The sequence below is a fragment of the Diospyros lotus genome, chromosome 15, assembly GCF_014633365.1.
Source record: "Diospyros lotus cultivar Yz01 chromosome 15, ASM1463336v1, whole genome shotgun sequence".
NCBI lineage: Eukaryota > Viridiplantae > Streptophyta > Magnoliopsida > Ericales > Ebenaceae > Diospyros > Diospyros lotus.
In genome coordinates this window covers 2,690,986-2,703,070 of record NC_068352.1, presented here as the reverse complement: position 1 = coordinate 2,703,070, position 12,085 = coordinate 2,690,986, and the positions used below count along the sequence as shown (strand labels likewise).

The following is a 12,085-nucleotide window of genomic DNA, read 5'->3' as shown; positions in this document are numbered from 1 at the left end:
AGAAAATGAATTCTAGGAAATTAAATTACCTAGAATTAAATTCTAGGAAAAATATCAATTAAATGTGTTTGATTAGTTTAATTTTCTAGCTAGAAATTACTTACAAATAAATCAAATATACCATACAAAATATTTAGAAAACCACTTCTTCTCCTTAACCGGTTGCAAATCCCAGCAAGCCGGTTGCAGATCCCATCACCGCCATACATACACACACCCAGCAAGTTGCAGCACCCATCACCGTCGTCATTGTCGATTGCAGCACCCATCACCGCCGCCATTGTCGATTGCAGCAACCATTGCTCTGTTTTAGAGGAACAGAGCATCACAAAGAACTCTGGAATTTATCCTCAATACTAATAATCGAAGCAACCTTAAATAAAAAACAAACACAAATAATCGTCAACATACAGCAACAACAAAAGCCATCACCACTTACAGTGCTCAAAAGCCTGTCATGTCATAGAGCTTCATCCATATCCCACTGACTTCTTGTTTCATCCATATGCACAGAATACATGTACACACACAGTCAGAGAGGCAGCAGCGAGAGCAAGATCGAGGCAGCGAAAGCTAGATCGAGGGCGATGGGCGAGGCTAAGGCGGCGAGAGAGAGTGAGATCGGCGAGAACGAGGTCAATAGCGAAGGGCAGGGGGGTGGCCCGCCGTTGCCATCTTCGGTACCCATCTCTCTCTCTCTCCCCCCTCCCTCCGTCCCAAACCTACTTCTTCTCCCTAACCCATTTCTTCTCCCGAACCCACTTCTTCTCTCTCCCAAAATAGTTTTCTAGGCTGAATTCCTGCTCATCCTTCTCCTCGTCTTCTTTGGAATGGTGACCGTGTCTGGCGCCGATGACTCTGTCTACGGCGTTGCAGCCCTCGTCACCATGGCGCGCTTCGACGTGGACTCCCCCTCGCTGCCATCACCCCCCTCTCTCTCTGCTTCGCTCACTCGCAAATAAGGGCCATCCTTCTTTAACGCTCACTTGGAAAAGAAATTCTCGCCCCTCCCAAAGGAATTGATTTTCCACCAAAAGTGGGAAAAGAGGGTCACGTGACCCTAAGTGGGAAAATATTTTCTATAGAAAATTTGACTAATCAAACACTCTAAAAGTTGAAATTTGGGTAGAAAATCATCATTTTCCATGAAAAAAATAGCCAATCAACAAACCAAGCTAGTTAATTAAGCAAATGAGTACTTGATGCACAAATAACCAAGGGAACAAGAAGACCCTACCTTATCTTCATAAAGGCAATTACAAAACCATTATATAGCTAAGGGGAGAGAAAGGGCTCAAGCAAGGCAACAAAAGGCACCATCACATAGCTAAAGGGCTAATTGAATTAGCTTTTGCCTCACTAATGAGGGTAGGGAGATGACCTCGAAGGGTTGTATCAACGGGTAAGTCATTTTCAAGCCAATCAAAGCTAGACATTAATCCCAATAATATTGCCGCCATAAATATAAGCAAAATAAAGGATAGCCGCCCGTATAGGCAGCCCAGTTGGTCAAGAAGGCGGGCACAAAGTACCTTTCGTGGTGAATATTGGATCAAGACCAAGGATCGAGTCTCGCAAGCGGTAGTGTAGGGTACCTCTTTCCAAAGTGAGGGGGGCTCCTTGTGCGCGGTGAGCTCGGGTCTAGCCTCTACGTCCGACTAGATCACCATAATTAATCTCCTCCCACGTCCTGTCAAGTCGAGTGTAGGGGGCGCGCGGGGTGAGCGATTTCACCATTGAACCAAAATAAAGGATAGCTGAACAAACCCAAGGGAGTTAGAGAGATAAGCTCTCAGCCAAGGGATGAATTTCTTCACTTGGTCGTTCCTCACACTGAGACGTTCTGATTTGGGGGTTATTCCTCAATTTTCTTGCTTCAATCTGTTTGTCAACTTCATTCTCGGTGTTTTAATTTGGTCATGGGTCCTCGCGAATTCCAAAAGTGGGTTTTTTAAGTTTGAATCTTCAAAGTTTGAATTTTGAATTCTCGCCTCCGGTATTCCGACCTTCCAGCGGTCAAGTGAAGTAGCTCGGATTGATTCTCGTCATTCCACTAGAGATACATGGCTTCTCTTTTGTGTTTCTAGTGGGAGGTGGTTCTGGATTCCAGCAGTTGCCTTGTTAATGTTCATGGTTGGTCCTTACCACCATCAGGTTTTATTCCTTCTTCGTTGAATATTGTTTTGTTTGCATTTACTTTCCCATCTACCTAGAATTGGGTAGGAAAAAAGTCAAAGCAGCATTAAAAGTGGATTCGCCATCTATCAATGAGGTCCTACAATCCTTTGGGATTAATCTTGATTCTAGTAAGAAGCCAACAGTGAAGAAGGGTCTTACCATAGACAAGAAGGTCAATAAAAGCCTTCCATTTGGTCCTTTTTCATCGAAAGTAGGGCTTAAATCAACTCATGCTTCGCCTCAGAAAGAAGCATCGAAGGGACCGTGCACTCCAAATCAGATGTTGCAGCTTCTGAGTTGTCCAAATGAGGAGCATTTGAAGAGGAAATTGAATCCCCAAGTGTGTCTCGGACGTTGGGCGAGGTCAATACAGACTTGGAGTGCAATTTGGTCAACCCTCGAACTATAAGCTTGAAGGGCAAGGAAGAGATTAAAATGAAAAGCACTTCAACTATAGCCGAGATAGCAAAGATTGAACAAAGACCGATTGACAAAGGTAGGGCCTCGCGGGTTGGATTGTTCAAAGATAACAGGAATCAAGATAAGGGATTGACCCTCTAAACAATAGAAAACGTTCCATATGTTATTGAGATTGATCAACAAGAGCTGGATGATATCAAATCGACCTAGGGTTTCTGCTTGGTTGGACATTTCGTTGGCAAATTTCAAGGTAAATCTACTCTTTTGAAGCTATGTGATTCATGGAATGTTAAATATAAGTATTTTGCCCATGCTAGTGGATGGTTGGTTTTTAAATTTGATAAATTTTTGGATAGAGATGAAATTCTATCGGGGGGCCCTTACTTTGTTTGTGGGAGGCCACTAATGCTAAAAGTAATGCCTCCATGCTTTGAATTTGATGAAAAATAGGTGAGCTTTATGTCGGTTTGGATTAAGTTACTTGGCTTGCCTCTTGATGGCTGGATCTCTGTTATTTTGAGTAAAATTTGCTCTAAAATAGGTAAGCCGTTGACAACAGATAAACTTACAACAATTAAAGATCGTGTATCATATGCAAGAGTGCTGATATTAAATTGATGCATCAAGAGAATTGGTTCGGTCTATTTGAATGAAACTTCCTTCTAGGAAAGTAAGGGATCGGCAAGTCATTTATGAATTCGAGCCCAAATATTGTTCTGAATGTAAGGTCTTTGGACATTAGATATGGAGTTATAAGTTAAAGCAGCAAGGGTTGGTAATCCACATAAAGGATAACTCAGAGGCCCTCCAGTAGGTCTCATAGCATGTTTAGTCTACTCAATTGAAAAAGGATCATAGTCCTCCAGAGGAGAGTCAGGATTCAAGGATGGAGGGTCAGGGGCCCCCAAAAGAGGATAAGGATTCTACGAAGAAACCCAGCCAGAATGCCCACTCGTTTTTTCCTCCAATTGAGGAGGCTTCGCTACATCTAGAGGATCAGCAAAAGGTTCCGCTCCAGATGGTTGATCGTAAGAAAAAGAAATCGAAGCAGGCTCTTTCCTCAAATCAAGAGAAGCAAGTTGAGGCTAAGGATGCCAATTTGAAGAAGAAAAGTGACCACAAGGGTTGTAAGGACAAGGGTTCCCTTGTAAAGAAACCAACGTTTATCCCTAAAAAATATATCAAGAAGGGTAATGCCCTTCTCATATCAACATGATTATAGCTGGCTAGAATATTAGGGGCTTCTCATTGCCCCTAAATTAAACACAATGGGGTCAGACACCTCATCAAGAAGCACGCAATTAACGTCTCAGATCTTTTGAAAACAAAAATCAGTCATGATAAACTCCAGTGGATTATGCATTATAAGTTTCCAAATTGGTATGAAGTGAATAATTTTTCTTCTCATGAAGCGGGCAAAATCCTTGTGATTTGGAACCCAGCTACTGTCTCCCTTGATCCGATTGAGATCACAACTCAAGCCATTCACTGTAAGGTTGTTTGCAAAATTTTGAAGGCTTATTTTCTTATTAGTTTCATTTATGGGCTCCACTTTATTGTTAATGGAAGACCTTTATAGAATAATTTGAAGGAGTTTGGTCTGCAGAATATGGTTTCGTGGCTTGTTTTGGGTGATTTTAATAGTGTTCTAAAAGATGGAGACAAGTATAATGGGTCTAAGATTACTCCTTATGAAATTAGGGATTTTTTTTTTATTATTTCCAGCATGTTGGGCTATCTGATTTACATTATATGGGATGTCGATTTACTTGGACTAATGGGTTGGTCTGGAGTAAAATTGATAAGGAAATGGTGAATAACGAATGGCTACTTGAAGGTTTTTTGGGGAGTGCTAATTTTTTGCCTTCAGGTTGCCTCCCGTATCACTCCCCAGTGATTGTATCCCTATTGGACAGCTTCCAAGCTAAAAGAAGACCTTTCAGATTTTAAATATATGGGTTGAGCATGGTGATTTCCAAGGCATCGTTAATTCTATTTGGAATTCCAGTGTCCATGGGTCAAAGCAATTTATGTTATGTATAAAGATGAAAAATCTTAAAGTGCATCTTAAATAATTGAATAAAAAACACTTCTCTCATATTTCAGAAAGAGTTAAACGGGCTTATCAGACCCTTTCTGAGGCTCAATTGGAGTTGTAGGAGCAACCCACAAATGTTGAGTTACAAAGGAAAGTGATGAAGCTTAAGAAGGAGGCCAGGAATCTTACGAAAGCAAAGAGGCACTTTTATGGGCATCTTGCTAAATGTTCTTATCTTAATAATAGTGACAATAACACAAAGTTTTTTCATGCTTTGGTGAAAAGAAATGCAAAGAGGAATTTTATTACTTCAGTGATCAAAAGGGATGGTTCTTCTACGTAGGTGGAAAAGGAATTTATTGGTTATTATCAAGGTCTGTTAGGTTCGGAAGCTTCCTATGATCCTATTGACCCTATGGTGCTCAGCTCGGAAGCCATGATTTCTAACAAGCAGGCTCTTAATCTAACCAGGAATATTTCTAAAGAGGAAATTAAAGCAGCCCTTTTCAGTATTGGGGAGGATAAGTGCCCGGGGCCGAATGGCTTCACATCATGTTTTTTTTAAAAAGGCTTGGAATTCAGTTGGTGATTTTTTCTATAATGCAATCTTGGAATTTTTTTATTTGAGTTCTCTCTTAAAGCAGGTGAACCATACTGCAATTGCTTTAATTCCTAAATCATCCCTCTCTTCCACAGTGCAGCATTTTAGGCCAATCTCTTGTTGTAACATCACCTACAAAGTCATCTCTAAAGTTTTGGCATCTTATCTAGCTCTTATCCTTAATTCCTTGATGGACCAAGCACAATCTGCATTTGTCCAAGGTAGAAGCATGGTTGATAATATACATTTGGCGTAAGAACTATTAAGAAATTACAATAGAAAGCGAGTCTTTACCAGGTGGCTGGCTAAAGTGGACATTAGGAAAGCCTATGACTGTAAGCTGGTCTTTTCTTAAGAGCATCCTTATTGGTATGGAATTTCCTAACAAATTTATTTTGTGGGTCATGGAATGTGTGACTTCCAATTTATACTCCCTTATTATCAATGGCAATTTTTAGGGTTTTTTTAAGGGTAAAAAGAGATTAAGGCAAGGAGATCCCCTATCCCTATTCTTGTTTGTCTTATGCTTGGAATACTTTTCCAGGTCGTTGAAAATTGCTACAGGTGATCCAGATTTCAACTCCCACCCCAAGTGTGGCAGGTTAAAAATCACACATTTAACTTTTGCCGATGATTTAATGTTGATGGCTAGAGGCGATGTTCCTTCGGTTAAAATTGTTATGAAGTGTCTAGCAGACTTTGGCACTAAGTCCGGTTTATATGTAAACAACCTGAAATCTAACATGTTTGCTACTGGTTTGGAGGACCACGAGCTTGAGGAAATTATGTCAGTAGCTAATTAATTTTCCAAGAGGGGTCATGCCATTTCGTTACCTGGGCAGCCCTTTAACAGCTGAAAGATTAAGAGTTATACACTATGCTCCAACTATTGATATGATCACTGCTTACATTAATTCTTGGAAGTGTGCGTCAATGTCTTATGCAGGTAGGACAGAGCTGATAAGATCTATCCTCCAAGGGATGGAATGTTTTTGGCTCTCGATATTGTCAGTTATTGCTTCTGTTATGGATAAAATTATTTAGATGTACAGAGCTTTCTTGTGGAATTCTAATCACTCGATAGTTGCATGGATTGATATTTGATTGCTTAAATTAAATGAGAGGGTGGCCTTGGTTTGAAAGATTTAAAAAGCTGGAATTCCGTCTTTCTTTTCAAAGTCTTATGGAACATACACCAAAAGAAGGATTCTCTTGGGGTGATCAGGTGGGTCAACAATGTTTATCTCAATGAAGGCTCGATTTGGGGATGGTCACCAAGGAAGGGGGACTCACCATTACTTAAACGAATTTTCTCTCTACGAGATTTTTGTTTCCATAATGAAGGGTCTGTGTTGGCAGCAATCCAACTGTTATCAAGCTAGGATCAATAAGGTACTATTTGCCTTTCTAAAGTTTATGACTATTTTCATCCAAAAGGCGAGAAGAAAGTATAAGCTAATGTTGTGTGGAACACATCTATTATTCCCAAGCATTTGTTTATTTTGTGATTGGCAATGAAGGCAAAGCTTCTCACCAAAGATAAATTGTACTTTCTGGACACGAATAAAAGATGTGGTGTAACGACCCGTTTAATAGGTCTTAGATGATAATTACATTTTTGGTGTAGAGCATTTCATGTGAACCTTAATTGTTAGATGCAATTAAATAAAAAATAATGTTTTGGTTAAAATTTTCTTGAAATAAATTATTGTGAGTGTGTAAAATAAAGCATAAATGGTGATTTTAAGTGGGCTTGGGCCCAAGTGTTTAAGGCCAATGAAAATGGTGGGTTCAGAGAAATCTCATGGGCCTAAAATGAATTGGGCTTGGATCATGAGTAAAAGTGGGCCTTGCCATAATTATGTGTGTGTGATTATGTGTGTAAAATTGGAGATTAAAGAAGAAGGGTAAGAAAATGTTATTGAAGCTAAAAGATCAAAATGGGTAGGATAAAGTAAGTATTATGTGTGTGAGTGTAAAGGGCAAATCTGGAAAATGGGGCAAATTAGGTGGGATTTGGTGGCTGGCGAGAGGGCTTGCCATGCCCTCTTGCTTCTTCTTCAATTTTTCTTCTCTTTCTCTCTCTTTCTCTCGACAATTTCCTCCATCATCTTCCTCATCTTCTTCTCCTCTTCTTCTTTCAATAGTTGTGATAGAAGCAAGCTCTCAAGGTGGGGAGGTTTGAAACTCTTGAAATGATTCTCCTTCTCTTGATTTTCTTCATCAAAAAGGCAAACATCCATCTTCATTTCTTCTATTTTTTAATGTAAGTTATATCCATATGAGTAATCCAAATTCATAAGTTCATATCCTCAATGGTGTTTTGAAAACTTAAGTTAAATGCTTTGTCTCCATCTTTTCTTAAATGTGGGCTTCTTTCAAATAGGTCATTGAGTCTTGTTTTTGGTCTCTATGAGGCTTGTTTTCCTAATCTTTTCTTCAAGGAATGGCAATTTGGGGGTTAGGAGTTTAGCTATGGATGATTTTGGGTGGTTGGTGCTCATTTCGTGCACTTCGGGTTGAGTCGAGTCTACTTGTTTGATGGTTAAGTCAACTCGGTCAAAACTGATTTCTTTTGATCATTTTTCCCCATTGTCGGCCAAGTCGACTTGAATTTCCCCCAAGTCGACTTAGCCACGACTTGACTACACTACGCGAGCTTTGATGTTTCGACCATAATTTTTTATGCAGAACTCGGAATTGAGATCCGTTTAAAGTTTCATAATCTACATTTTGAGGGATTTGATTTGATATATAATATCATATATTTTGGATGTGTTTTGGTTCATTTAAGGATTTCCTAAATCTATATTAACCATAACGATCACGTTTTGGGAAGTTGTTAAGTAATGTTTTTGATTGGCATGTCCACAAAAATCTCTTCTCTTGTGTGATGCATTGCTATCATTATCTTTGCGTCAATACCGTATTTTGGCACAGCTACTAAGTTCCACAAATGTGAGACGAGATATATCCCATTGAGCGTCTGACGGTACCTCCATAAATCTAGTAGGTGATGCTCATGCCACTGTGGTGGCTGATGAATTTGTTATATATATGTATGCATTTTAGTCATGGATATGAAGACCTAGAGAGCCAGTGTGGCGCATGTATTTTTATCATTATATAAAATTGCATGAGCATGACTTGGTGGCTTTTTGTACGATGAGTCATATATGGAAAAAAAAATGGGTTTTATGCCATTATTTAAATTGTACGAATATCACTCTATGAGTTTCATATGTGCCTTTATAGGTATTGAGGTATTAATAATGGAGAAGGCATGATCAGCTTTGTTCTAAATGCCAGGTAAGGGTTTTCCATTGATTCTTATCTTAAGCATGCCTTTACAGGTCCTTTTTATCTTTATTCCTTTTGCTATATTTATACTTCCTGAGACTTGTAGCTCACTTGTTACTTGTTGTCATTTCAGGTAAGGAAAAATCTATAGCAAAAAGGGAGTCTAGTGGGGCTTGAAATGGATTTTAGCTGTGTACAGAAATCTACCATCGACCTAAAGATTTTAGGATTTGTGTGGAGGGCTGGTGTCAAAGGTTATTTATTTTTGTATGTTGTTGGCGCCCTTATTTATTTTGAAAAGTATATGGCTTTTAAAGCCTTAAGAAATGTTGTATGAATTGTAATACCCGGGAATAATTTGAGGATAAAAATGATATTTGATAAAGGGCATAAATGGAATTTTGGAAAAAATAAGACTATAGGGTACACTAACACAGTTTTGGACGACCGAATTAGTCGGAGGGAGTACCCCAAACCCTAGATAGCCAAGGAAAATGGTATAGTATCATCGAGTAAAATAAATTATGATTTTTAGTGATGAAAGAAATGAGATCGGGAACAGTTTTTGGTACAGCAAAAATACAGCTGCCAATTAGATCGTATTATCGAATTGTTATAGACGATATCCGAAAAATCAACAGAGTGTCTAGGACTAATATTTGATGTATAGAACAACCCTTAAGTGATTTCAGGTTGAATCAAGTGGATTTGAAGTCAAAATGATCAATCGGGCCTAAGTATAATTTTCTAAATTTGCCCGAGGGAGGTCAAAACGGTAATTTTCCAAAAGTTTCAAGGGAGAAATGAGAAGTACTAATCTGGTGGGTCTTAGTGGTATAGTTGGATAATTAAGGGGCTTGAGGATAAGGGCCAAAATATAAAATGAAGTTGAAGGGGGGCCAAAATACAATTTCTGGAAATCTGCCAAAGTATGGCAGATCTAGCCGCGGATTTGGCCAGAAAATCTGGAAGATTGGCGGCCAAGTTTCATCAGGGCATGGGCAAGGACAGCCTGGGAGGCGTGTGGGAAGAGATTTAGTCGGAAATCGACCACGTGGGGGTCGAATTTGGCCTATAAATGTCAAGGGTTTTTGGCTGAATTTGGAGCATCAAATTGCTCGATTTTGAGGGTAAATCGAGGGAAGCCAATAAGGGGCTTTTGATCCTTGAGGGAAGAGGATCATTTCTGGAGATTTTGGGAATTTTTGGAGTAGTATAGAGGGTGTTTTCGCATATATATACATTCGGCCGTATATATATATATATACATATTGCGTGAAGTTTCAAATCGGATTGTAAAGTGATCGATCGAGCGATCTAATAAGGGGCTTTTGGTCGCAAGGCTATGGGTAGAAAATCTGGAAAGTTTCATGTCAATCGGAGTTCGAATCGAAGGCCAATTTGACTCGTCGGAGTTCGGTGGCGGGATAGCTTCGGCCGACTGTTTTCGACCAAATCGGAAGGCTTCCGGTGGTTTTTTTCAAGCAAGATAGGTACCATTGGGATCGACTAAGGGAGAGGAATAGCCTAGTCTCGACGCTTCAATTTTTCGGTGTGCCGTCGCCGGAGAAGATGACTAGAGGTATTTTTTGTATTTTTTTAAATTCTGAAAATATAGAAAATTCGATAAAAAAAAATAGAATTAAAGGAATTAAAATTCTGAAAAAATATCCAGAAATTCAAGGAAAAGGAATAGTTTATTTTGATAAATTTTTATCTTGGAAATTTCTTGAGGAGATAATTAATTTGGATTTTTGAAAGGAAAGGTAAATAGAAAATAAATAGGAGAAATTTTTATAAAATTCTAAGAAAATTACATAAGGATAAGGAATTTATTTTATGAATTTTGGTGATTTTTCTTGAAGTAGATTCGAAGGAAATCAATGAGAAATAAATTTTCTCAAGAAAAAGTAATTATAGAAATTTGAGAAAATAGGAGAAAAATCTGGAAAATTTTCAGAAAATTCCATAGGCTTATAAATATTGTTTTATGAATTTTTGTGAAGAAAAATTTAGAAAAAAATGCTTAAAGTGGTATTTACTTGAAATTATTGAGAGAAAAATAGGAAGGAATTAGAGAAAAATAATAAGAAAATTTGAAAAATAGATATTAATTTCCCTTTGAATGCATGTGATGTCTAGGGTATCGTTGAGACTCGAATTTAAACTATAGAGCGCCTGGCACGAGAATCGAGGTCAATCGGGCACGCATTTTCGAGGAATCTTGAATTTAGCCCAAGGTGAGTGGTTCTACCCGAAAAGACTTTAAGTAACATGTGAATGGTTTACTGTGAGTGTTCATCCCTATGGCTTGGTTTATTGTGATGGATTGTCCAAACGGTTATTTACACATGCATTAAATTTCGTACGGCAAATTGCATACATCGAAATGTTGATTTTAAGCTATGCATGTTATGATTTTCGACATTGGCTTATTTTGTGTCATCCATGTGGGACGTGGGTTGGTAACCCGTGACGTAGCCCAGAGTGACAGCACTCGGGATGCATACCTAGGATTAATGCTAGGTGACCCACTTGGGACGGGGTTGAGACGGACTTCACCCTACGGGACCCAAGTGGCGGGGCTGAGAGTGGACACCACCCCGGTTGTTGGCTCAAGTGGCGGGGTTGCGAGTGGACACCACCCCAGGTTCCTTTGAGCAATAGCATTAATGCCGAGGTGATGTTAATTCCGAGGACAGTGCTGATGTGACACTCTTGGGGCTAGGGTTGCGTTGGGTTTTGGAATGCTTTTGAGTTGGAGCGTAAAGCCTAACAATGACAATGGGGTGATTCCCGGGTTCATATGTCGAGGTTGTCCCTCTTAAGCAGGATTGTTTTGCCAATAGGCCGAAGTGGTCGTTTCGTCTTTAGAGAGATTGCATTTTTCCCGGTTAGGGTTAAGTGCTAAGTGGGATTCTCTTAGGCTGGTGCATGTCGGGATTTATCGATTTTGTATATGATTTTTCATATCTGCATGAAAACGTTTTTGAACTTTCACTTAGATGATTTAGCATCTAATTTGGACTATGTCCCTGGAATATTCAAACGTTCTAGGTGAAAGCAGTGGCGCCAAGGGAAAAAATGTCATCGAGATGTAGCTGCTATGTTTAGTTTTCATAGGTTTTGTCTATGATTACGATGTTCAGAGGTTATGTAATATTTTAATATTTTCATGTGAAACATCCATTTGGTTATTGTAAAGGAATTGTCGGTTATATATCATTGAGGTTTCGATCTTGCTTCCGCTGATGTGATTGTTAATACTTGTCTTAGTTTATTTATTATTAAATTTTGATATGCTAAGAAGGTACGATCGGGATTGACGGGAAATGATTATGATAAAGGTATATGTATCGAGAGACTTATGTTGTGTGTTTGATATTGAAAAAATATATATATATATATATATATTCCTGAAATCTCGAGGTAATGCACGTTGTGGGAAAACAGGTCATTACATGAATGATTATTACTCCTAGTAAGAGTGAATCCGTTTATAATATAAAGTTTTTGGGTTATGTTGGTTTCTATATTTCATTTTGGAA

The 12,085-nt window shown here is 38.8% G+C and overlaps 1 long non-coding RNA gene across 1 annotated transcript; it reads left to right on the top strand.

Annotated features, from left to right (window-relative positions):
* Positions 1-1,782: 1,782 nt before the first annotated feature.
* LOC127792378 (uncharacterized) lies at positions 1,783-11,586 on the top strand. The gene is made up of 3 exons (XR_008021118.1): positions 1,783-2,848; positions 8,493-8,546; positions 8,671-11,586. It is a non-coding gene; the product is annotated as an uncharacterized LOC127792378 (long non-coding RNA).
* The last annotated feature ends 499 nt before the right edge of the window (positions 11,587-12,085 follow it).